A 26,209-nucleotide genomic window follows, 5' to 3' on the forward strand; every position below is an offset into this window, starting at 1 on the left:
CATGCTACGTCTCTGTTTAATAGCTGATAGCGAGTCTCCACAGGCTGCTTTGCTTCTTTGTTTAAAATGACATATAATGGGACTGAGCCTTATCAGTGTCTCAATGTATTCTCTCTCTCTCTCCTGGCCTCTCTCTTTCCTTCCCTCTCTCTTTCTCTGGGATAGCGGTCCAGTGTAAAGGAAAAAGGAATAGCAAGCCACGATTGATTTTGAGCCAGGGATAACTTAATCCATCAATTTAACATGAAATGAATATGCAAAAGAGAGGGGGGTGGGGAGGGAAGGGCAACAATGACAAAAGAGGAGGACAAATAAATGAAACGGAAGAGAGAGAGAGAGAGAGAGAGAGAGAGAGAGAGAGAGAGGCATAACGCATGGGGATGGCCTTGATATTATTAGTTACTGCCTCAAAAAAACATATTCTCATCTTCAAGGCAAATCCATCTCTAGATGTTTTGGTTTTCACCATATTTCAAAAAGACAAGATTAGATGTACTGGAGCCAAATCACAAACACAATTCATTGTTGCACACATCAATTAATCTAATAATGAAAATATATCACCACTGTAACATTTAAGATGAATCAACAGACCTGTAGGGGAAAAAAAACAATGCCTTGTATGTATGAAGAGCTACTTCAGTACCAGGTCCAGGTCTGCTGCTGAATGTTGGTGAAAGACTGTTGTATTGACTGAAGCACGAGATGGGATGCGTTAACTTTTTTGGTTAACCACAATCTGTCCCTAACCTTAACTAAATGTTAAAGATACCCTGCAGAGTTTCTGTAGCTCAAAGCAGCATTGCTTTTTACATGTGGGTCCTTGTTTTCTTTGTTCAAAGACGCACGTAGTGGAAACGATACACATTCTTGCTAATTGTTTCCCACTATTCTAGTCATCTACAGGTGGTTGTAATGCACCAAGACACGCAGCAATGTACCAGCATAAAGCAGGGATGAGGAAGACGGCTAGCAAGTAATGTACGTGGAAAGTATTTTGGTGGGTAACACTGAATGCAAAAAGTAAACTTTGTTTGTTTACAAGAAAACTCTACAGGACATCATTAAGGTAGCCATAAACCTTACAACACAAGCCTGTCTCTGTGTCGTGTGCTTTGTACACCAGACCATTCACCTTTTTGTGTCTTTTTTCAAACTGGTACTCTGCTGAATCCTTGTTTTTGTTGATTTCTGTGTCCCCTTTGGTTGTAAATGGGCATTGCTTTGGTGTTGTGAATTACATTTTCCTGTGATCTCACAGCAGTGTCTCTACTTCTTTGCCCTCACTGGACTAAAGCTTTCAACACCCCAAATAGCTGTATAATTTCTGTATCTGTCCAGCAGTGTTGTAATGTAACAAAGTACAAATACTAAAGTACAGACGTGAACAGTCTACTAAAGTACAGTAGTACTTTAGTAGACTGTTCACGTCTGTACTTTACTTCGTTATTTATATTTCTGGAATATTTTATTTTTACTCCACTACATTTCCTTAATAAAATGTATAATTTTACTCCTATGTTTCTCATAAGCATCTGTTTTACTTATTACTACAAAATAAAATCAGAAGAAATTTGTTAGACTGCAGAAAAGCAGGTTTGGTGAATGGGGTGATGATAAAGATAACGTTAAACCCCTATGGTGGTATTTGCAAGAAATATTTTCGTATGTTAGAGTGACAGATTCTTCCTCACAATTTTTTTTAAAATTGTGTTTCTGTGACTCTCGTCGATGCTGATGTCAGTCTCAAAATATGCAGTGTTTGGTCCTTTCACTTGGGAGCCACAATAAAGTTCATAATCAAAGTTATTTTTTACTTTTTTTTTTAATTAAGTATATGTAATATCAGAATATTACTTTTGATACTTAAGTACAGTAAATATCAGATACTTTAAGACTTTTAGTCAAGTTATATTCTACAAGGTGACTTTAACTTCTACCAAAGTAATTTTCTGCTAAGATACTTGTACTTGCTTTCAAGTACTTTATACAAGACTGTTGTTCAGCCATGGTGGCTTTTGCTACCCTTGCTACTGTAAAAGTTCCTCTATTATACGTCAATGTATTCCAAAGAAACCACTGTGGCTGTGAAATGCATCATTTCCTGTGGTCGTAAAATAACAATTGTGAAAGCTTTGTACTGTCAGCTAATGACGGAGAACTCCAAAACAGACATTCATTTACATAAATAAGTTGCAGTTATAGTGAGGGAGTAGGATGGCAAAGGTTGTGACTAATTTTAGGGTTTTCTAAGGCTTTAAGGTTCTATGTCATAACAAAAACTGTTAACAGTTTCTGGTTTGGTCATACCATGTTTTGGTATTTGAGGGTGAGGAAGGGTGCACATGCAGTTCTGTGATTAAATTAACCCTCCTATTGTCCTCGGGTCAGACCCATTTTCAAAAAGTTCCTATATCAGAAATGTAGGTTTCTTTCAACCAAATTGTCAAAAGAAATAATGTGGATGATTCCGTACAACGCTCTTCACAAGTAAAGTAAATGATCAGCTCACTACTTTCATTGAATTTGGGTGTTTTAGTCAATTTTATAGCATTTGAAAAAAGATTCATAAAAGAACGTCAGAAAAAGTACCGAAACAATCGGAAAAAACATCAGAAAAAGTGACAAAAAACTTGGAAAAAAGTGACTAAAATGTCAAAATTTGAAAAAAAAAACATTTCCAAAACATCGAGAAGAGCAACAAAAGTGTCAAAAAAGACGACCAAAACATGAAAAAAAGTTGCATGGTCAATGGGAAGAACACAAGGGTTAAGAGAATTATAATACAACACACACTGAAAGGAAGAGACAGACAGTGATACGTCTGGTAGTTAACTGAGAAGTTACAGCACTGGTTATACAATCTTAACTGACGGAATCTGTCTGATTATCCCATATAATCCTGTTAAGAAACTGCTGTCCTATATTGATGATGCTTTGATGTGTCTACTGTATGAGAGTAAAAGGGACAGAGATACTGTAGATCCACATTTACCCTCCAAGAAGGTGTTAATCAATTTGTGAGAATAGTCCGTGTGTTTAAACAAATCATTCCACATAACTACTACAATCTGCATGACCCACATAGTGTAAGATGTCAATTATCCATAATCTATAAAGCCATAAACATGTATGACTGGTTATTAGGTTCACTGGTGATACACACCATCATAAAATTACAATATAATAAAACATTTTTCAGGCATTACTGTGGTATTGCTAATAGGTCATGTGTCAAATGAAGCACAAACAGTTACTAGTCCCGTTTTGACGCTCTGTTGACACACAGTAGTGGATGTGATCATCTGATTATCTCATTGATCTTTCAGGGACTTAAAAAAAATTGACTGCCAGGCTGGTCTTAAATGTCCTGAAAATGTCAATGAACATACGAGTAAGGTGTTGTTGCCTTTGTGTTTTTTATTGAATTAACTGTATCTGTGTTTGTTTCCAGTGTCCTGAAAGCAACCTCATTCTTGTGAGTCCTCACTTAAGGGCATTTTTCTTTATTGACTTTCTTTTCATTCTAGTTCCTGGCAGAAATATGCTGTATTTAATTTCCCAAACAACGCTTTTAAATAACGTATTAATAATATTGCAGAATACATTTGCTTTTTATTTCAGAAATACATTTTAGTACTTGGGTTTTACAAAGTTTGCAAACTCGAGCGTTGATCCTGCCTAAGTAATGACTTTAAATCAAATAATGTTGCTTGATATTTCCATTTCCTCACCGTCATGCTTTTACAGGTTGCCACTGTTTATGGTGGTTTCGGGTCAGCTGCTTGTCTGTCACATGATCAGGAAGGAAGAAAAACATTAACATTGAACATGGGCTGGAGCAGATGAAAGCTCTTGGCCTGACTGTCAGTGCTCTGAGGTGATGAGAGATGTCATTACTTATTCATGAGTCCTAAATGCAGAGCAGAGGAGATGGGCATGGCTGAGCCTGAATCATAGGGGGTGGGTTGCGTGTGTGTGTGTGTGTGTGTGCGTGTGTGTGTGTGTGTGTGTGTGTGTGTGTGTGTGTGTGTGATTGAATTAAACTCAGTACGCCAGCTGTGACGTTGATGTTATCTACAGGGCCATCTAAGATAAACAAAGAGCATATGCAATCTTTATTTCTAAAACATGTTCTTTGGTCATGCACAAACACTCAACGAAGGAGTTTGGAGTGTGTGTTGTCTCTGGGGTTCTTTAAGGGTAAATTGAACTTTATAAGAGCTCTGGATACACTATTAGGTAACATTTGTGGAAATAAATTAGATTTTACAGCCCATAACCAACACATTGTATACACTCTACAATACTGTTGACAATTTTACAAAACACAGCAAAATATTTTAGATTGGTGGGATAGTGCCGGCCTGGAACTAGTACTGGAATCTGACAATGCTTTTGTTAGTATTAACGAACAAAATAATGTGTAATTCGATAAGAAATTACCTACATCCATCTTCAAAAAAAGAAATTAAGCAGTTCAAATGTCACCAATAACTTTACAAGATATTGGACAGTTCTCCAAAACCACCAACTGTGTTCAATGACAACACTTTTAACATTTTTTCCTTTTACTATATCAGTGCATGACAACTACGGTAAGGTTAAGGTTACACATACTAAACAGTTATGGTATGGTTAGTGTTAGGCAACTAAAAAAGTTGGTTAAAGTTAGAGTAGGGAAAGACTGTGATTGAGGCTAAAAGAAAGGAAGAGAGCCAAACTCAGGTGCCCAAGTTGGACCCATTATAAACCGGTCCACTACCCCTATTTTTACATTCTTACTCTCTGCCTCGCTACAGGGCACAGTCAGACTATTTTCCTCCTTGGCACTGAATGTAAATAAGCAGGTGCAGAATCGTCCCATATGAATGTAGTTCCTAGGTATATTTGCTGAATTTAACAAATTACTTTTTGTGTGCTTCCTATTATTTCATTAAAATTAGCAAAATACTTTTTGTTGCTTAATTCATCTGCCATATATATATATAAATATAAATATAGAATGGGTTGCAAGAGTGCAGAACCATTGGTATGATTCTTTCAGTAAACCTAAAAATAAGTTTCTTAAAAAAATCTTTTGTCATAAAGTCTCATTATAAAGTGAACAAAATTGGAGCCACTGTAAGTGGCAAGTACAAGAACACAAGAAAAGTACACCACAGTAGTAAAAACAATCAAAGTTGTTACTGATGTGGCCGGGCTGTGTCAGTGGTGGAGCAGGCGCACATATACTGAGAGGTTTATGCCTTGATGCAGAGGTCTAGGGTTTGAATCCGACCTGTGACGATTTCCTGCATAACTTCCCCCTCTCTCTCTCCTTTCTCACCTACCTGTCCTGTCAAAAATTAAAGTCGGAAAAGCCCCCCCCCCCAAAAAAAAAAGTTGTTACTGATATATGCATAGTTTATACAAGAATGCAGTTGAATAAAAAATACCATATCATTAGTTGCTGTACTTAAACTTCCTTTCTTGAGAATTATGAATAGCACGTATTTCGCTATCAGATAGAAGGAATTAACACTTTGCTGCTTGAAAATACTACATAAAAACAGTTTAATGACTTGGATTAGACTGAATGTAGTTTTTCATTCTCTTTGCCCATTGAACATGAGGAGACACCTGTTCCTCCTTCCTCCTCACACTTTGTTTGAACTCTCTACTCCTCCTCCCTCCTCTGCTGAGTTGAGTTACAGTGGAATGCTTTGGATGGGATATTTTGAGTGAGCAGCATCCTTTATAATCCATATCCAGTTATCCACTCAATTCCCTGCTGAATGCAGCTCTTGTGTGATCTGAGACCTGTCCACAGCTGAGGGCGCTACTGTTTCAAAGCAGCTGGAAACGACCTGTCATCAGGGGTGGGAGATGATGATGATAATGGATGGATATTATGGGTTGTATCCAAGAGCTTCAGAACACCATACACACTTAACACTCATGCACACACATGTTGTGTGTTAAAAATACCTGAAAAACTGGGTTTGAAAACTGAAGCCAGACAGCTGAACTGGTACGATGTTACTCGTTAACAAGATTTGCCAAAATAAACTTAACATAATACCCTGAATAATCCCTTTGACTGTTACTATTGCGACCATACCCAGCCCTCACAGGTCCAGTGAGCAGTTTGCCCGATATGAGCAGCTGGCCGTGGATAAAAGATGTAAACTTAGTCCCAGTCTTGTATAGACTGATGATAGCAGGTAAAAACAGTGTTGCCTCATGTTCCCAACCTGATTTACAAACTCTGTGCTCTGTTTTCTATCTACCAGACTCCCAAGCAAACAGGCCATAGAGGTTACACTAAAGGAAATAAATTCAATATCACATAACTATTTCTATTTGATAGAGGTGGGTGTAAAATATGTCCGTGGGACAACCCCGCCATGCTGTTATTGACTATTCACTTTTGCCTGCTTGTCATTGATGTACTGTACATATGCTGGCAAAGGAATAAGTAATGCATGTGTAACCTATAGCATATATACTCCTTTTTAAATATACATTGGCCAAGAAGTAAAAAGCTACCCCAGTGATTTTTCCACAGTCCTTATCTGCATTTGCAGGTTGCCCAGATCCATCAATGTTTATGAAGCCGAGGCCAGTGTAATTCTAGCACATTTATCCAGTTGGAACACACACGTGCGTGTAGAGATGCACATAGAAACATGCAGTCACAAGCACACACACAGGGAATTTTCCATTATGCCATGAATATCTCTGGCATGGCCAGTATGTTTCCCTCGCCCCCATTTCTTAATATCCAAGCCAGACAAATATCTTGAATTATTTTCTGAGAAAAAATTCCTAAATATTTTATGGTAGATAAGGCGAAGATATGGTTGAGGGAGGCTTCTGGCTGAGCATCAGTGGAAGATAACTAGGTTTTATTAATGACCTGACAGCGGAACAGGCTAAAGTAATTAGGCTCTTCCCTCTCTCCTGCCCTCCTTCCTCTCACCGCCGCGATAGATGGGCGAGCAAATTTGGGTGATAGTTTGATAACCAAAAGGACACCAGCGTACTGCGGACAACAAAATGAAAAAGAAGAGCAGAATGAATGAGTGCAGTAAAAAAAAGAGGGATGCCATTGATGTTATCGAAGTTCATTCGATTTGCTGTGGAGAAAGCAAGGCGCCTATCGGTTACATTCACCTGTGAATGGTTAATTGTCCCGCACATGCATATGGGCGAGTCATTAATAACATTTGACTAATGGTTTAATTCTCTCTCTCTCTCTCTCTCTCCCTCTTCCTTAGTTGCCCACTCTAAAATAGATGAAACAACATCACTGATGTTTTCATATTATATGCAGTGGCCCATACGGCCACAGCAAATAATGCTCACACTCACAGCAACCTAAAGGAAACTTTTAACATTAAACTTCGCTCAAAGCCATGTCCTCTAACATCTTTCATTGTTATGTATATTTGTATGAAGACAAAAGTAACGAAAAGTGTTGTACTGTATTTCTGTTATCCATTCTGATGATTAACTAAACAAATAATACATATTTGAGTCACTATCTAGCTCTGCATACCCCAGACTCTCTCTCTACATCAGGAGCGACTGCAATAAGCCCACCAACATTATGGAAGAATTGATATATTTGCGATTTGGCACCTCTTCAGAGTGGTTATCGGGTTAGTGTTACTGTCCTAATAGATAGCTGTACATGTGCATTTGTTGACAAGCTGAAGGTTTTGGAACCGGCAAATACAGAAACTAAACCTAACTGACTTGGCTTATGAACAAAATCTAGCAAGTCGACAACTTTGCTAACACAGCCAAATATCAAGCAAATGCAACAACAACAGACATAGCAAGCCAGAATATTAATTAGTAATATTATTATTATTATTATTACTTACTAGGTTAAATTTGATGAATTTACTGTTTCTCAGACCACAACTGAGACAATAATTTGCTGCTGAACCCCGTAGTCCCTCTGCCTCACTCCCCGCCACTGGGAGACTGCTTCTCCAGGGGGAGAGCGGGCAGCAGCTATGGGGACGGACCTTCAGTTGGCAGCCGTGGCGGCTAAAATTCGGCCAGTGCATACCTCAGCGCCGGGGGGCTGATGTCGGTCGGTCCAGACTCCCCGTCAGATCAGCACCGCTCAGATTAAACTCCTACTGGCCACCAGCCCGCTGTGACCCCCGGCGCTGGGGTTTACACTGGCTTGATTCGAGATTCAGGCTTGTGTTCTTATAGCTAACTGGTGGTGTAAAGTGTTACGCACTTCTCCCAGGAGATCATACCCGCTCAACAAAGTTAAATAGTGCAAGAACAGGCTCAGGGCATGGAGTGGTGCGGTGGCCGAGACGGTTCAACAGAAATACAAAAGCTACAACACGAATGCAAAAGCTACAACACAAACGCAAAAGCCACAAAACAAATACAAAAGCTACATCACAAACACATAAGCTACAACACAAATGCAAAAGCAACAACGGAAGTGACTGTCTATGCAGCGTTGTCAGCTGTGACATGAAATGCTCTTTATTTTCTCAGCTGACACCGCTGCGTAGATGGTCACTTCCATTGTCGCTCATTTCCGTTGTTGCTTTTGCATTTGTGTTGTGACTTTTTGCATTTGTGTTGTGACTTTTGCAGTTGTGTTGTGACTTTTTGCATTTGTGTTGTAGCTTTAGTATTTGTGTTGTAGTTTTTGCATTTGTGTTGTGACTTTTGCATTTGTGTTGTGGCTTTTGTATTTGTGTTGAACCGTCTCGGGCCACTGTAGTGTGGGAATGAAAGAGGCGCCATTCTTTCTATTACAAGTCAGTGTAGCATGAAAATTATTTTGAAGCTGTTATTTTAAGGTAATAAAGTTGCTTAATATTGCTCCAAAGGAGATTTAGATTCTAGCTTAATTTGAACATGCTCATTTTTTTTATTTCAATGTGTAAATCTGACACCACAATATTGTCAATCACATTTTTGGGTCTGATTCACCTTCATGCATTGTTAAGTAATTCTGAATAAGATGCCAGCACGGTACAGGACAGTGAACACCAACAACAAAAACAGGCTATATTATCAGGCACTATTATCACTCATACTAGTGTGCATTTGTGAGCACTGTGAGAAAGGAGCAAGAGACTTAATACCACTTAATTTTCTCTCGGAAATTTCAATTTCAACCACGAGAAAAGGACGGAACTTTATGTCAAACAAAAGTCATTTAAGATAACAAATAAACCTCTCCCTTGCCATAGTCTATGAAACACAATTGTTGCTAGTGTAAAATAATAAATATTCACTCGTAACAATGTGAAATTGTAGTAATCTTTCTTAGCTGTTCAGGTTGACAGCCACCTATGACAAAATGACTGGGAACAGAAAATCATAAAACATGTAGTATACACAGTGATACATTGCACTGCTGCAGTTGCAGAATACATTTTCAGCTGAGCTAATAAAATAGCATATGATAAAAATCACCAGACAAAGAATATGTCTCATAATTATCTCCTCAAGACACACCACCCATGTGGGATAGCTATACATTTTAAAGCCCCATTTGTCTTTTCATCCATTAGTAGAAACATCTGCAGTATCTGTCTATCTCTCACAGCAGCTGTAGAGTCTGAGATACATTAAGACAGCCAGTTGGTCTGTTAAGTGTTTAAATGTGATGCTATCCATCCCCTGGGTGCTCAACCAGACCCTCAGACTGTGTGTGTGTTTGTGTGTGTGTGTGTGTGTGTGTGTGTGTGTGTGTGTGTGTGTGTGTGTGTGTGTGTCACAAAACTGTCTCTATGCTAAAATTTGTGTGATCTGATAATGACCCCGGCAATGTTTCTGAATATGTATATGTGCATGTGCATGGTGTGCATGGGCGTGTGTGTGTGTGTGTGTGTGTGTGTGTGTGTGTGTGTGTGTGTGTGTGTGTGTGTGTGTGTGTGTGTCAGACAAGGCAATCAGGCACACAGACAGAGAGCAACAGTGAGTCACTCCAGATAGATCCAATGTCCACCTATCACAAAGGAGAGGATAAGGAGATAATCTGTAAATCAAAGGTTGCCAGTGCTATCTCAACTGGTACTTCACTGAGCTGTATGGACAAGCTTGTCTCTACTCCTACTGTCTCTTGCCTTCTCCCTCTCTATCTCTCCCTCACTGCCCAATTTTATCTTTTCTTTCTTCTTTCTTTCTTGCTCATGTCTTTCTGTCTCCTTGTCTCTTTACCTCTTCATCTCACTTTATCATTTTTTGTCTATCTTTTTCTCCCTTCATTTCTGAAACTATTTAACATTATTCTTATCCAGAAACCTGAAGTCTTTGATATGGGCTGCAGTTCAGATGTCTCAACCTGAGACTGAACTGTTCCTCCCTGAAGGAGCTTTGTAAATGCATCAAGTTCAAGCTTGTTCCACCTTGGGGTCGGTGGAAAGTTGGGATTTGGACTCTGTCTTTGTGTGGTATGAAGGTTTGAGGGGTGACATATTTATTATTATTTATATATTTTTTTAAAAGTTGAAATACATTATATCAACAAGTTGGCTGATGAAAGCACTAACACAGTAGACTAATTGCATATTGATGTCTTAAACAACCCATACATAGCAAATCTCTGTACAATAGGAACAATGACAACAAGATGATTCTGATGAACACAGTTTATGTGCAAGTTCATCAGTGAGTGAGCAGAATTACGTACAATTTGTTTGACTTTTACTCTGGGGAAAAGGGTTTATGTCCAATTTCAGACGGTCGGTCGGTGTTGGTTTCTCTTAATACTGTATTTACCTATGACAACAATCATTTCCTGTAATTAAAATAATTTAAAGTGTTTACTTCTCCTACTTTTGGGTAAAGTTTGTTGCTCTTCGCAGAGGACAGTAGCTGCCAGTTCATCTCAGTTCCTATTTTTAATGAATTTCTTCATTCTATCACAAAGTCGTCGCCTGCTATGTGTGTATATCTGTGTGTGTGTCTGATTGAAAAGCATACTAAAGTTAAACCTACATTGTGTAATTTTTTGAGTTGATTCTTAGCAAAAACCCTTTACAAATATGTGCTCATTCATGTGTAATTACTTCCACCAACTAATCATAGTATTCTCGTAAGCGTAGAATCTGCCATTTAGAATCATTCAGAATACATACGAGTGAGTCTGTCACTGCCCGATGTGAGTCGAGTGCAGATGTGAGTCGCGCATGCTCAGATTTAAACTGTTTACGGCATAACGTGTCATACTGAAATTTGTGAAATCTATAAAATAATAAACGTTTCTCTTTACATACAATAACAGAAGATGGTAATCATTTCAAAAACGTTGTAGCTATCTATGACTGTTTGGTTGCTAACGTTAGCTCAAAACGCCATTCAAGTGAATCAGAATCAGAATCAGAATCAGAAAGGGCTTTATTGCCAAGTACGTTGCACATACGAGGAATTTGTCATGGTGTTGTTGGAGCATGTCACACATACAAATATAAGAAGGATAAAAAGATATAAACAATATAAGTATAAACATATACACACAGTACGTATTAATAACGATAAAATAAATTTAAATAAATGGTTAAATAAGTTAAACAGTAGTGAAAAGGGACGCTACAGCAGAGTAGGTACAGTGGCATGAGGAGCCAGAGGTGGGGTGTGGAGAGAGTCAGGGTGGATTCCGAGCCTTGTTTAGAAGGCTAGTGGCGGAGGGGAAAAAACTGTTTATGTGGCGTGAGGTTTTGGTCCTAATGGACCTCATCCTCCTGCCAGAGGGGAGTGGCTCAAAGAGCTTGTGTCCGGGGTGGGAGGGGTCAGCCACAATCTTTCCAGCACGCTTCAGAGTCCTGGTGGCGTATAGGTCCTGGAGCGGCGGCAGATTGCAGCCAATCACCTTCTCAGCTGACCGAATGACACGCTGCAGCCTGCCCTTGTCCTTGGCAGTGGCAGCAGCGTACCAGATGGTGATGGAGGATGTGAGGATGGACTCAATGATGGCTGTGTAAAAGTGCACCATCATTGTCTTTGGCAGGTTGAATTTCTTCAGCTGCCGCAGGAAGTACATCCTCTGTTGTGCTTTCTTGACGAGGGAGCTGATGTTCAGCTCCCACTTGAGGTCCTGGGAGATGGTAGTTCCCAGGAAGCGGAAAGACTCCACAGTGTCAATTGTGGAGCCACAGAGGGTGATGGGGGCAGGTGAGGCTGGGTTCTTTCTGAAGTCCACAACCATCTCCACTGTCTTTAGAGCGTTGAGCTCTAGATTGTTTTGCTTGCACCAGGTCACCAGGTGGTCAGCCTCCCACCTGTAGGCGGACTCGTCTCCATCAGAGATGAGTCCGATGAGGGAGGTGTCGTCCGCAAACTTCAGAAGCTTGACGGACTGGTGACTGGAGGTGCAGCTGTTGGTGTACAGGGAGAAGAGCAGAGGAGAAAGAAGTGACAGCCTTTGTTGTGTTTGATTGCTAACTTTTAGCTAGCAGTCATTTCAAAAACGTTTTAGCTATCTATGATTGTTTGATTGCTAACGTTAGCTCATAGACTGTGCGTTAGCTCAAAAAGTTGTTAGCATCTTGTAGGCTACTTGTCGCAAAGTGACGCATGCGCGACTCACATCTGCACTCGACTCACATCGGGCAGTGACAGAGTCGCTGGAATGACGGCCGGCATGTTGCGCCTCCATCTTTAAAATACATTAGCCAAAGAGGGACATACCTCCCCCTTTCGCCCTTTTATTCAGTGGCACCCCGCACCATTTCTTGCCAGGGAAGCGAAAAGGAGAATTATAATGACAACGCGACAGGCAAAGCAAACAAGACCAAAGTTAATATTAGAGTGGCTAGAACAGCTGCGTGTAAACAATAGAGATACTAAGAGCTAATTTCGGGTTTGGCCACCGTAGCAGTTAAAACGTGATCGGAATGGGAGGGGCTAGAAAGTAATATTCAGTTGGTTGTCATATACAATTTAACCGCTAGATGGGAGAAATTCTTACACAATGTAGCTTTAAGGCAGCAGCAAAGCTTCAAAATAGAACATTTGCACAGGCTACATTGCTTGTTTACAAGCAAAAGTAATTGCTTTATTTGACGTAGACATGATGCTAAGGGCCAACAGGACATGTACAAATCTTTGCTCAGCCTCATTAGGTGTAATGTTTCTCAATGTACAGTACCATCACCCATACGTAGTAAACAAAGTCATGCCATTGATTCAGGGCAATATAGTTTGACTTCAACAGAGTTAAGTTTTACTTACAGTGTACACCGACTCTGAGGTGCAGGGTCTGGCATTGACACCACAAGATGAACGCACACTGAATATTATTAGAATTTTCCCACAGGACTGCGTTTGATAACACTACCAAAGAACATCCCCAGTTTCATTTGCAGCCTGGGACAGTTTTTATGTATTTCTGTGTGTGTGAGGAAAAAGGAAAGGGCGTTGGTGGTCAGTCAGACATCAATATGGTTGTCAGAAAACAGCTGGTGAGGTGATTTAGAGGGACACAGTCAGTATGCATGTACTTATTTGTGCTATTTATGTCTTTGTAATTATGTCACTGTGTAATGGTGTGTAGATGCATTATGTCCATATAATCAAGTCAATGTAACATTTTCTTTGAGTGTGTGTGTACATGTGATGTGTAAAATCCAATAAGGCATAATTGCCTCAGTTTGCAGCCTCAGGTTTGTAACAAGACAGACTAGATGTACTTCACCCAGTACAATGATGGACCCTTGATTTAAGATGTAGTACAGCAGTTTAGCTCTGGTGTACATGTTAGACAGACAAGACGTTCTACAGCCTTTACAATGACAGCTCTGCGGTCGGAGATGCTTGTGTGTGTGTATGTGTGTGTGTGTGTGTGTGTGTGTGTGTGTGTGTGTTCCTGAGTGTGATGGATCAGTAGTACAAGCTCCAAAAAACCATGTTGCTTCTGGTCAACATGCTCTGTGCATTTGCTCAGCTAACTAGGTTTCCTCTTGTGGTAAGCAACAAGCACTTTTCACCCCCGGGCAGCTTTCTTTCCTCTCTGGCATCCTTCCTTCCTTGAGTACTTTATTTGACCCTTTCTTTTTAATTTCTTGTTTTACTTTAGTTTTAATGTTTAACTTTTGTCTCGCTTTTTGACAAATACAGTTTGTCATGCATACAGTAATATGAGGCGTGCAAAAACATGGGACATCTTAAAATATCACGCAGTCTAAGACACATTGAACATTTTTGCATTCCTGTTGTATTAACGGAATGTTCTAAATTGTATGGTTTGTTCTATCTATTCCATGTACTTACATACATTACATTTGCTAAAGGCAAAACCTTGAGCATCTAAATTATGACAGCAAAATTTACTTCAATTTTATTACATTGTTATTGGAATGCACCTTTTCATATGCACCTCTTGTCTGTATCGTTTATAGTTAGATGCAATAACCACATTTTAGCATATAGGCCTACATTTTGTTTTAAAGGAGTTCCTGTTTGTCTGTTTGGGATTTTTAAGTGGTTGGGGGTGTATTTTAGGGGTAATTAGTGCAGAAAAGTTGCTGGATCAAATATATATTTCCCTGTATTGACCTGCTACAGTTGTCTGCCATCGCAACTCAAATCCCCACAGAAAAGCTCGGTCTCTCTTCTTCCTCAATTTACTTTGTCTACAAGGGCTGGAGAGTCCCCGCAGAGCATCAGTACAATGCAACACACGCACTTAGACAGACGCACACAAAAGGCCATTATAAAATGCCAATTTATATTTCATATGTTCCTGTTTGAATCAGTTTGGGCCACACAGTTACAAATGGAGGCGACATGGTTAAAGTATTTATGCTATGCAACCCAACAGTCTATCTATTAGTAATACAGGGGAGTGAAGGGTAACATATTCTTTGTCTTATATTCCATTTGTTGTCAGGATGGATTCACTCATTCAGCAAGATGCCATACGGGGATAACAAGGGGGTTCATGAGGGGCTGAGAGGAGTGTGTGTATGTGTGTGTGTGTGTGTGTGTGTGTGTGTGTGTGTGTGTGTGTGTGTGTGTGTGTGTGTGTGTGTGTGTGTATGTGTGTGTGTGTGTGTGTGTGTGTGTTCACAGGGTGTTTACTATGAGAACTTTACTTATCTGTGTGAGTGTTGGTTGGGGGACGCAGGGCTGAGGGAAAATGTATGCAATTGTTATGTTATGTTTACTGTAAATGTATGTTCTTTGTATTGTCTATTGTTTATGTCTACCTGTCCAGTATGTAGACATGGAAAATAAAGGAGACATTAGCTAAATAGTGTACTCCAAATCATCTATTGTGTATACATGCTTATATATGTTCATGATTATTTATACATGGTTTGATATTCATTGTTCCTCTACAAAAATTGTTAACACATAAATAAAATGTGACCTCTTGTGAAAAGCATTTAAATCATGGCGCACAGGTGAAACACTTGGAAACTGTGGCACACACTGCATAGAACTGCATCGTGCAATCTGGAAACTTACAGTGCATAAAGCTGCAAAAAGTACATGAAGTTCTTATGATGATATTTTACTATTGCTCCATTTACTCAGGGAGTTCATCAGTCGCAACTTATTTCATGATTAAACGTTAAATCCCTACCAATTCTATTGTTATACCCAGCTGTGAAAGAACCCATTTAAACTGTAGTCCATGGCTCAAATCATGACCATATTACCCTTCAGTCAACTGTAATAACAAATCAATTACTTTTACTATGCAATAAGGATGTCTGCTCTTCTTGCAAAGATACTGACTCACACTTGTACTGTAGGTATCACTTTAGGAAACAAACAAACTAATGTTGCCACAGTGGTAGTAGTCAGGCTAACATCATGTAAACAAGGAGAACTGGATGCTGCATTAGGCTAAATGACAGTTAAATCTAAGGCATGCAGAGGTGGTAGTGATATGCCAAGTAGCAGACAGCAAAACAAAAAGAAAGATGTTTACAATAGTGTGACAATGAGCCATGCCAGGGAGAAAGGTAAGAATTAATAGTTACAAAATGAAATCTTGCTTGGGATGCATGTTTACCTCTGGTTAAATGCATATTAGATGACTGGGTGGAACTTCAAAATAAAATCAAATATTTCAAAGCCAGGCTGAGGTACACAGGGGCATATTGCAATCACAACATGCTGGAACATAAGTTAAAAGTCTTTCAGAATTTATATAACATGGAAGCAACATTATTTTGCATGTAAGTGAAGAGGCGAATTTGCATGAGATATGCATTACTTATGAGGGCACAACACAAGTTTTTTAGTACTGTAGGCATCAATCAAAATGAATTACTTCTATTGTTAATTTTTTATTGTTTCAACACATGACTGAGAAAATGCATTAGTCACTTAGCATCGATTTAATTTTTCATGGCAAGCTGCTTGGGAGAAAAAAAAAAATAGTCACCAAAGAGAAAACAACAAAATGCAACCACATGATGCAAGTACACACAGTTGTCACACAGAGAAATACCTTTGATGTCCTGTTAACATATTGGCATATAAGTGAAGGAATTCAGCATTTAATGTGAGTTTCAAACCCAGCTGAGAATATTTATATTCATTTTTTACTGAACTGAGTTAGAAAATGCATAACAACTTTGAGGAGACTGAACTGAAGATTTCACAATTGAGGATTACTGTATTATTTTATTCTATTGAGTACAGCGGACTGCTTCTCGATAATGGAGGGATGGAAACGTTGCCAAATATATGCCTCATTCCAGTAAAATTTGCATCCCTCATTCATCAGTTATAAGAGGGATATGGGCATCACAGAATATGGTTTAAATCCATTTTTTTCTTTTAGGTCTCTCAATCTTTTCCATAATATTACCAAGCTAACTGTGTGTGACAGGCGCCATGCATATTAAAGACGTTCGTTTTAGTGTCAAGCAATGATGATGATTTGTCTGAAAATATGCTCAATTAGCTATTAATCCTTTACCTCTGTGCAATTAGCATTCTTTATGGAGGAGGGGGGAGTTGGGTGCCTGGTTATAACAGTTTGGGTCCAGAGGTACTGGAGGTCTTCAATCTGATCAATAATATAGGCTATAATGAGGCACAACCTGCCCCCAACTGGGAAGATTTCATCCAAAATTCATTAATTTCCTGTTTTATTAATCTGGAACCACAAGCTGAGATGTTCAAAGCTGCAGGAAGGCCAGAACCTGTGGTGCAGGGAAAGAGGGCAAATAAGTGTGAACGGGAAAGAGACAAAGGGATTATGTATGCATGTTTGCCAACACTTCATTAGGAGCCCCTACTATCCCTATCTTTAAAGTTATCAGGAAAGTCACTAAACTCTAAAGAACTTTAACCACACATAAAGATGCCTTTAATCTGTAAATCCAATGCAATGTGCAGATTGGAAAGGTTAAACTATAGTAACATACTTTATCATTTTAGTTACAGTATGTATCATACAAGTGTGATGATAGTCCGTTCTGGTTCATTGTACGATAAAAGGTGTCACTTAGTAGTAACACACTCGCTGTGTGTGTAGAAGCTAAAAAGGGTGATCCTGCATATTCAAACTTGAGATGTCAGTAGACAGCAACACATACAGGGGGTTGACACAATAACAGGAACACCTGCACAATCCAATGCAATCAAAACAGTTAACATTCAATTATTTATGCATCATTCAAACTCAATATTTGGAGCTGAGTCTTAAATGGTGTGTATGTGTGTGTCTGTGTGTATGTATGTATGTATGTACAGTATGTATGTATTTATGAATGTATGTGTGTGTGTGTGTGTGAGAAAGAGAGAGAGAGAGAGAGAGAGAGAGAGAGAGAGAGATAAGTATAGAGTATGAAGGATCTATCATAGTGTGCTGTATAGCACTCTTTGCTTTCATTGATTTTAACTTTCAAGATCCAGGTTCCTTTGAATTGAATGGCCCATAATTCATATAGATTCATTTACTTTTAAGTTCTGCATTAATATGAATGGGAATCAACCCACCCACACACATACATACATACAGTACTCACACACACTCACAGTTTTGATGTATATTTCCATACATTTATCTGGTGTGAGATGCCGCTAAAGTCATGGGGCGTAATGTTTTTAAACTGACTGGGTTTTTGCATCCACACTGTATATTTGAAAGAATGTATGGTGAGGACGGGGGAGGTAGAAGGGAGTGAAGAGGCAATGGGAATAATATGGGGGGAAATGGAGATGGAATGATGGAGAGAGGGAGAGAAATGGGGAAAGCAATGGATAATGTACAGTATGTTTGGACATACTGACTGCAATTGATTGATTTTTGATCCAAAATTCCGCTGTTATAAAATCATCATCATCCTTATCTAATTATATGTGCCTGTGTCCATAATGATGGGATGGAATGATGGTTGGGAAGAAAGCGATTTGTGGTTTCTCAATCAATTCATTCGTGCCAATGTTGAAGAAAGATGACGTAGATAAATGAACGATGACATACAGGTTTTGAACAACCTTTTTATGTGTGAGTATGCAATGGGGAAGATCAGGTCCATGATAGTTATACACTTCCTGTATGTGCAAATAAGTAAATAGCAACAAAGTTCAGACATAACTATTTGTTTAGTAATGACAACACAACAGGAGGACAAATTAGGTTTCAGCTCTTATGAAAACAAGTTTATTTTTACAAATCTGAACACTCACTTACGTCTTTACAAATGTCTGTTTGTATACTTTTACCAAGGTGTCCGGTATTTTAAACCCATCCATTTGTATCTAAAGGTTAGTCCGTCTGTGCCCTTTGAACGGATCTTTTTTAAGTACACCCTTCTCCATGCTTCTGGACCTCCCATGGCTGCTCTTGCCTCCATTTGCATTCATTTTCATGATTGCTCCATGCCTGTCTCTCTCTCCCCGCCTCGCCTTCCTATTACCTGCCTGTCTACTCGGCTTTGCATCAGTCTTCAGACAGATTTCACCATATTCTCCTCCTTTTCAAAACCACAGGCATGGTTGAGGGGAGCTGTAGTCGAAACCGTTCAAGTGTGCTCGTTCACTTTTTTTAGGGGCTTGTCATTTCACAATTCTACCTTTTCCAACACTGCTGTCGGATAGAAGGGGATTAATAGGCATCACCCCAGTGCTCTTCAGACCTGATTTTTTTTCTTTGCCTTTGAAAATATTAATATAAATTTATTTTTTGCTGAATTTATGTATTTTCAAACATCTTTCCTGGCCGAGAGAATATCAATCATATTTAACAATCAAGGCAATGAAAAGTGTTTTCTAAGATCTACACAGGTGAGATGTTTTTGCTTTACATCTATACCAACTTCTTCTCAAACCAACTGACATCTAAGAAAGCAATGATTCTTTGAGTACAGCTTCATTTTTAGATTCATTTTTCAATGATATAACTATGCCAATTAACCTACAGGCTCAGACATTAGCCTACAAACTATTTTAATCCTCAGCTATACCCCAGAAACTGTATTGTGTAGTACAGTGTATTAGAATAATAAGGATCCATACTACACTCGATAAACCTCAGAAACAGAAATCAATGAAATTAATCCAATACATGTTTGGAGTTTCCAATAGTTCTACCATGCAGCATCATTGAGTTGGTTGCCTTTGTATTAGTAAAAAAACGGGAAAAGATAAACAGATATACTGAGAACTAAATGTCTCTCCTGTAGAATACATCTCTTCTTGTCATACTCGAAATATGAGTTCAAGGAGAAACTATTCCCTTTCTAACAAACTGCATTTTTTTGTTTTTTTTCTACAGCCATAGCGGCTCTGTAAGGCTTTACATAGACATAGCAATGATTTGAGCTATGGTAAATGCTATGGTTAGCATGCTAACATGCTCACAATGACAATGCTAACATGCTAATGGATATTATGTTCATCATCTTAATTATTATTATATAAGCCTATTAGCATGTTAATATGTGCTAATAAGCAGTAAACACAAAACTGAGACTGATGGGAATGCCATTATAGTTTAGAAGTATTTGGTCATAAACCAAAGTATTGGACAGAGATACTTCATTCTGGAACAAAGTGGTACAATAAAAGTTGATTTCCAAAACAGATACACAGCCAGGTAATTTGAAGTGCCTCATTATCAAAAGGGGTGTCAATTGGACACTTACCCTCAGGTTCCCCTGTATGCCAGTTTAAATTCAGAATGAATACTCACTGCTGTATGTGCACAACCCTCACCTGAACCTAATTGTGATCTTAACAATAAAAACAGGTCCAACAGGCAACAGTTTCCTCACTCGCAAGAATACGCCTCACTGGAGTTTTAAAAGCTCAAAATTAAGTCAAGTCAAGGCACACGCACACATGCCTCTTTGATTTTGTGATGTACACCATCATGCCACACTCACGTCAGGGAACTTATCAAGGCCTGGCCTTATTGTGAAGTGCCTTTGGTATAAAAAATAAAACCACCATCATTATAATATTCATGAGCATTCACATCCCTCCCCTCCCCCTTTTCTGTTCTTCTCTTCTGTCCTTTCCTCATTCCCTCTCCTCCTTTACTCCTCCCCTCTCCCTCTCTTCTCTCCTGAATGCGAGAGGTGACAGACAGATACTTTCTTGTCTCTTCTCCCCAGCTGTTAGATACAGAAAAGGTTAATGCCTTCAGTGTGTACAGACCTCATTTCAACTACCAGGGTTATATCCCCGCCCCCGTCTTTTAAAGACAGTGTTTAAATTTTTAAAACCTACCCGTCCTAACCTATTTAACTCCAGCTGATCATTCTACAAAAGCACATGGCACAATAAAAAATGCATTGTAGCCAATCTTGGAGAGGTTTTTAATGGTTGGGATGAAGAAACAGAAACATATGTATCTTGTTTGCATTTCATAATGAGGAGGACTCACTAATTTGGTGTCTGGGACTTCAGAGACTCAACCAAATTTAACCAAGATGTCAAGTGATATGCTTGGGTTGTCTTAATGAAATAGTTACTTAAAAATAAAAACTATAAACAAATTTGAACTATCATACAATTCATTCTAATTCAAACGGAAATGTAGAGTTAGCACATAGGCCATTCAAAAGTATTCAAGGTGTCTCCGCTGCCTCACTTCAGGGTCAAGCTAACGTTAATACAACAAGTTCTCCAAATTAAACAACAAAATATGCTGCTGGTCAATGCGCTCCAGAATCACACGTATAACCGATCTGATATATATATATATATATATATATATATATATATATATATATATATATATATAGTGAAGGTTTGGCTAGGTTTAGGCACAAAACGACCTGAAACAATGTGCTTCTGGTAAAAATAACTACTTTGTTAAGGTTAGGGGAACAGCCTTGATCATGTTTTAAAGAAACCAATGTTGACTTTTTTGTTGTTGTTTTGGCTTTTTATTTGATTTGATAGAGATAGATAGACAGGAAAGGGGGAAGAGAGAGAGGGGATGACACGCAGCAAAGGGCCGCAGATTGGATTTGAACCCAGGCCGCGGCCAAAGACACTCTACTTGGTGAACTAGAGGTCGCCCCGAAGTCCAAGGTTTTGTCAAGAGTTGAGACACATGTTGAATCGCTTTTCTTGTCAGCACAGTTACTTCTTGGATGCACAGTTGTTAAAGTCAGCAAGCAGATGGACAGGCCTGTTGCACTTTTACAACAAGAGTTTTGACTTAGAAAAGGTGATTACAGATTGATTGTTCAATTTCTTACCACATTTGAGGGTTACTTTCAATTTTAAATACAAACTGACAGCCCTATAGCCTGGTTGACAACAGTCAGTTACAACTGAGAGTGGGTCTGGGGAAGGTTCATTCACAGCCCATTTCCAAAGGGGCGTCACCAACGGATGGCGCTCAAATGCCTATGGGCGCAATTGGATAGTCCTTCAACCAATCAGACCAATGATCCGGGTGACGTGGCAGCGACAGCGGCATCAACGGGTTGCTGCGCTTTGGTGGCCGTCATGTTGAATGTAAACAAAAAGCTGCTTGCCGTCGCTGCGCTATGGTCATCGTGTAAAGCCCGCCTCAACAGTTGTGATTGGTGCCTCGATTTGGAAAAATTGGAAATGGGCTTAAATGGGCTCTTGGCCAGACTGGCTTGCAGAGCAAATTTCAAATTTGCCGGAAGTTCGTCAGGGTTTTCCCAGGCTAACAGCCCTATGGACTAAACATGAATGTCAAAAGCAAAGTTGGAGGTGGGAAAATGGTTCTGCGATTGCATGATTATACTGTAGTAGGCTCAATCCTGAGAAAAATATGCACTACTAATACTAACACCACCTAACTTTACTAAATAATAGGCGCAATAATTAAAAAACAGATCTTGTGTTTAGAGCACCAAAGTCCGCTGCAGCGGGTCTATGGTTTGATATGTCCTATCAACAGCCAAAAGATAGAGGATGAGAAAAGACTTGTGAATGTGTGAAACATCAGAACATGTAACTGAGCGGCGAGCGCAGTAATTCTATGCTATACCATGTAACTGCAATCTCCTGGTTGAGTCAGATCAAAGACCTTGATGTATGCCATTTGGGGATGACCCCTTTCCCCATATTCCTGTAGTCGCTGTCAGCTATCTAATAAATGTCATCAAACCAATCAAAGGTTTCATCTTACAGCAGCAGCCATTTTTTAAGATAGGATAAAATGACTGCTCCTTTGTCGACATGTGTATACTGTACACTCTGTACTTTCTTCAAACTCTCACAATCGCTCACTCACATACTGCTTCACCTACTCAACGTCTCCCTTTCTATCGCACACTCACGCATACACAGTACCTATCTCAGTCTCTTTTGCTCACTCTGTCTCCTCTTATCTCCGGCTTTTCTAACAAATAAGACAACAACGAGCAGAAAAGTCTGTTGCCTGGACGTACACACGCGTTCACCCAGCCGCCCCTGCCGCAGCATCTCTGCACCGCAAACAAGCATCTGGTTGTTATCGCTCTCCGCCATGCTTGCTGAGCAAAGTTTAAGCTGATTCGGTGACAACCCAAACCGAGCCACCCCGGCATTTCCTTACAGCGAGGCCCCTAATCTGCCAGACTGGGGGAAAAACAGAGAGTGGTCCTCTCTCTAATTCGACAGAGAAGCGAGGCTTGAAACAGCACAATTAAAAAGATACTGTTGTGTTTACACTCGCTGGCCTGTGTAACTGCTGAATGGGGGACATAAACAGCTTAGCTGCAGCCAGTGTAAGTGGCCTGCGTGGGCCTCCTTCTGCTGAATACGAGAAGACTTACTGTATTCTGTCACACCGCATTTGACAGGAATTTGAAATCTGCTGCATTATGTGCTTCCCACAATAAACCTTGTGTTGTTTGAAAAGCCGGCATTAGACAGCAGAAAACTGGCATGAGAGAAGGGAAATAATTTGATCTTGTCTAATCTGGCTGAGGGGGGAAATATCGTAATCCCCTCCGTTCTCTGCGATATGTGCATGTGCTTGTATCTGGCTCTGTGTTTGTGTAAGTTTGTGTATTTGTGCTTATGCAGGGTTGTGCACATACATTAGTCACCATGCAAGACAGAGTTTTTTGAAAGCATAATTCTGCTATTTGGTCCTTTGTGTGAAATTGTTGATATTGACTTTTCTGTTTGGGTTCCCATAGGTGTTTCACACACAGCAGATAATAGCAGAAGACTTGATTTGGAGCTGGAAATCCATTACACACACACACACACACACACACACACACACACACACACACACACACACACACACACACACACACAATGCTCAGTCGTCGCGGGGCCATCAGAGCTCCATTGTAAAAGCTTCTGGTTTTATGAGGAGTGCAGATGTAAATCCTCACATTCTCTGTGATATCTCTTCAGCATCCTGTTGTCTCTATCTTTGATCACCTATCTTCTGGGAAGTGATGAGTTCTGAGAGCCAGAAACGGAAAACAACAGACACATTAGGCCTGTTGTATTTATACTCGCCCATAAACAATGGACCTGTGTCAGGGCGATTGTTTCCCCCAGCGACTCTCAGGGAAGGCTTTGGAAATTGAGAAACAAAAACTTTTTGTTTCACACTAGCCTGTTTCGGCACCATTGTCGTTCCTAGCTCTTTGATAACAGGCTTGAACAAAACCCCAAACTAATCTCACATGCTCTCATTCATTTAGATCCTGGATCATAAAAAAATGGACATTTTTGGATTGTTCAACAAACTCTTTGTTGCTTCTTCTCTATGCCAAAATGTTGTAATCAGTCATTGTTGTTTTCTGTTTTGTCAGATGAAAGCTACCGTATAGTTCTAATGGCATAATAGGTAATCAGGTGTTGTGAGAAAGGGACCTTTTCTCACTTTGTCCTTGTTGCTGGATGGATCAGGGGAATGATTAGCAGGGCGCAATCACCCAGGGAGAGGAGACAATGAGCGGAGTAGATTGTCTTGTGTATGACGATAAACTAAGAGGCTCATTATTATCTGTAGAGTGATAAACCACATGGATAGTTCAGATATAACGCTTATACAGCTGCTGTGTGGTTTGGTCTCCTGCTTCAATCTGAGCCCATTCCACTGGATTAAAGCATGAACGTTTGCGGAAATCACTGTTAATAGTTTTTCAAGGCAATGTATAAGAACTTTGTACAGCCAATCATACAATGCAGGACTAAATACAACCTTCATACAGCATTTTGTCTTTCCTGCCCTACAACTTGTGTTTGTCAGCTATCCTATTAAACTACTTTGCCTCATTGTTTACATTTATTTACAATAGCTTATTTTATTCTGAGGCACTCGAAATAACCAGAAATAAGATGTACATATTTGAACAATATGAAAAACACAAAAACTCCAAGAACAACATACAATCTGTTACTCTATCCTGCTTCTTGAAATACTCCTGCAGATCGAGAGAGTTGTGTGACTTATTTGTCCTGTCCAGCCTCTCTGTGTACAGCGTTGTCAACAAGATGTTAGCACTCAAAGGGGAAAATAACTGCAAATATAAACATGCTGAGGTACATCTCAAGCTGGAACAAACCTGCTTTTCTGACAGCTTGACAGTCACCTGAGGGTGAAACAGATTCCAAAATCACTGTCCAACCGGCCACACATTGTCTTGCTTTGTCTGACACACACACACACACACACACACACACACACACACACACACACACACACACACACACACACACACAGTAGTCCGCAGAGGGGCCAAGCAGGAAAAGAGGCTGTCTCTGGCTGGGCAGCTGTACGGTCAAGCAGAAATATCTGAATGTTTCCCCTCCAGCAAACTGCTAGTATCAGTGGTGACAGACAGACAGTCTGACAGTCAGACTCTCTCTCACACACAGACACACACAGACACATGCATACATGCACAAACACACAATGATCGACAGAGAGATAGACGGACAAGGCTAACAGACAAAGAGACACATTCCACACACACACACACACACACACACACTCACACACACACACACACACACACACACACACACACACACACACACAACATGTAATCCTTCATGTGACAGAAATATCTGTTCTGTGGTCCTAAAAACGACTTCCCACTGTTAAATTAATGCAAATTTTGTAAGATTGTCTAAGTGTTTTGAATGTTCATAAAAATAAGATAAACACTTTTCGCCTTATCTAATCAAAGTAGCTGTTAAGAAAAAAAGTGGGACATTTTGACCAGCAATTGTTGGGCTTCAATTCAAATAAAAAACATCCTGTTCTCCTCCAATTCTGTAGTTCTCTTTTTGAACCATAGAGGTCAATGTTGCTTTACATACTACTAAAAACAGATGGGCTCAGTGTAAACCTCTCTTCCTCCCTTATAAAGTATCTTGATCCACACTTTTTATTTACTTTTTCATTAAATGCTGTCCATGATATATTTTCTAAAAAAATGTTTCTCCTTCTTTAAACTCTCTCTCAAGATTAAGCCTGAAAGCTGTGCTATCACAGTACAAATGGGAATGTTTAGTGTATTGTTGATGTAACATTTACTCCTAAATGTTATTAAAGCTGCTGCTGTGAGGTTGATTTCTACATGTGGTTTTAAGATACTGGTTGTTACACACACGAGAGTGTCTAAATTGTAAAAGAGCATAAGCACTTAAAGTGTAACCTCAAACTAACCCCAAACACTTTGGAGAGCACTTAAGACTCACTTCATGTGGTTAAACTTGCTACAAGGAACATCTCAGGTTTTTAGCCGGCAATATAGAAACCCTATTGAAGTGCTGCACCTGTTCAACAACCACAAAACCCAACAGTTAAGGTCAGTGT

The sequence above is a fragment of the Sander lucioperca genome, chromosome 10 (genome assembly GCF_008315115.2).
Source record: "Sander lucioperca isolate FBNREF2018 chromosome 10, SLUC_FBN_1.2, whole genome shotgun sequence".
NCBI lineage: Eukaryota > Metazoa > Chordata > Actinopteri > Perciformes > Percidae > Sander > Sander lucioperca.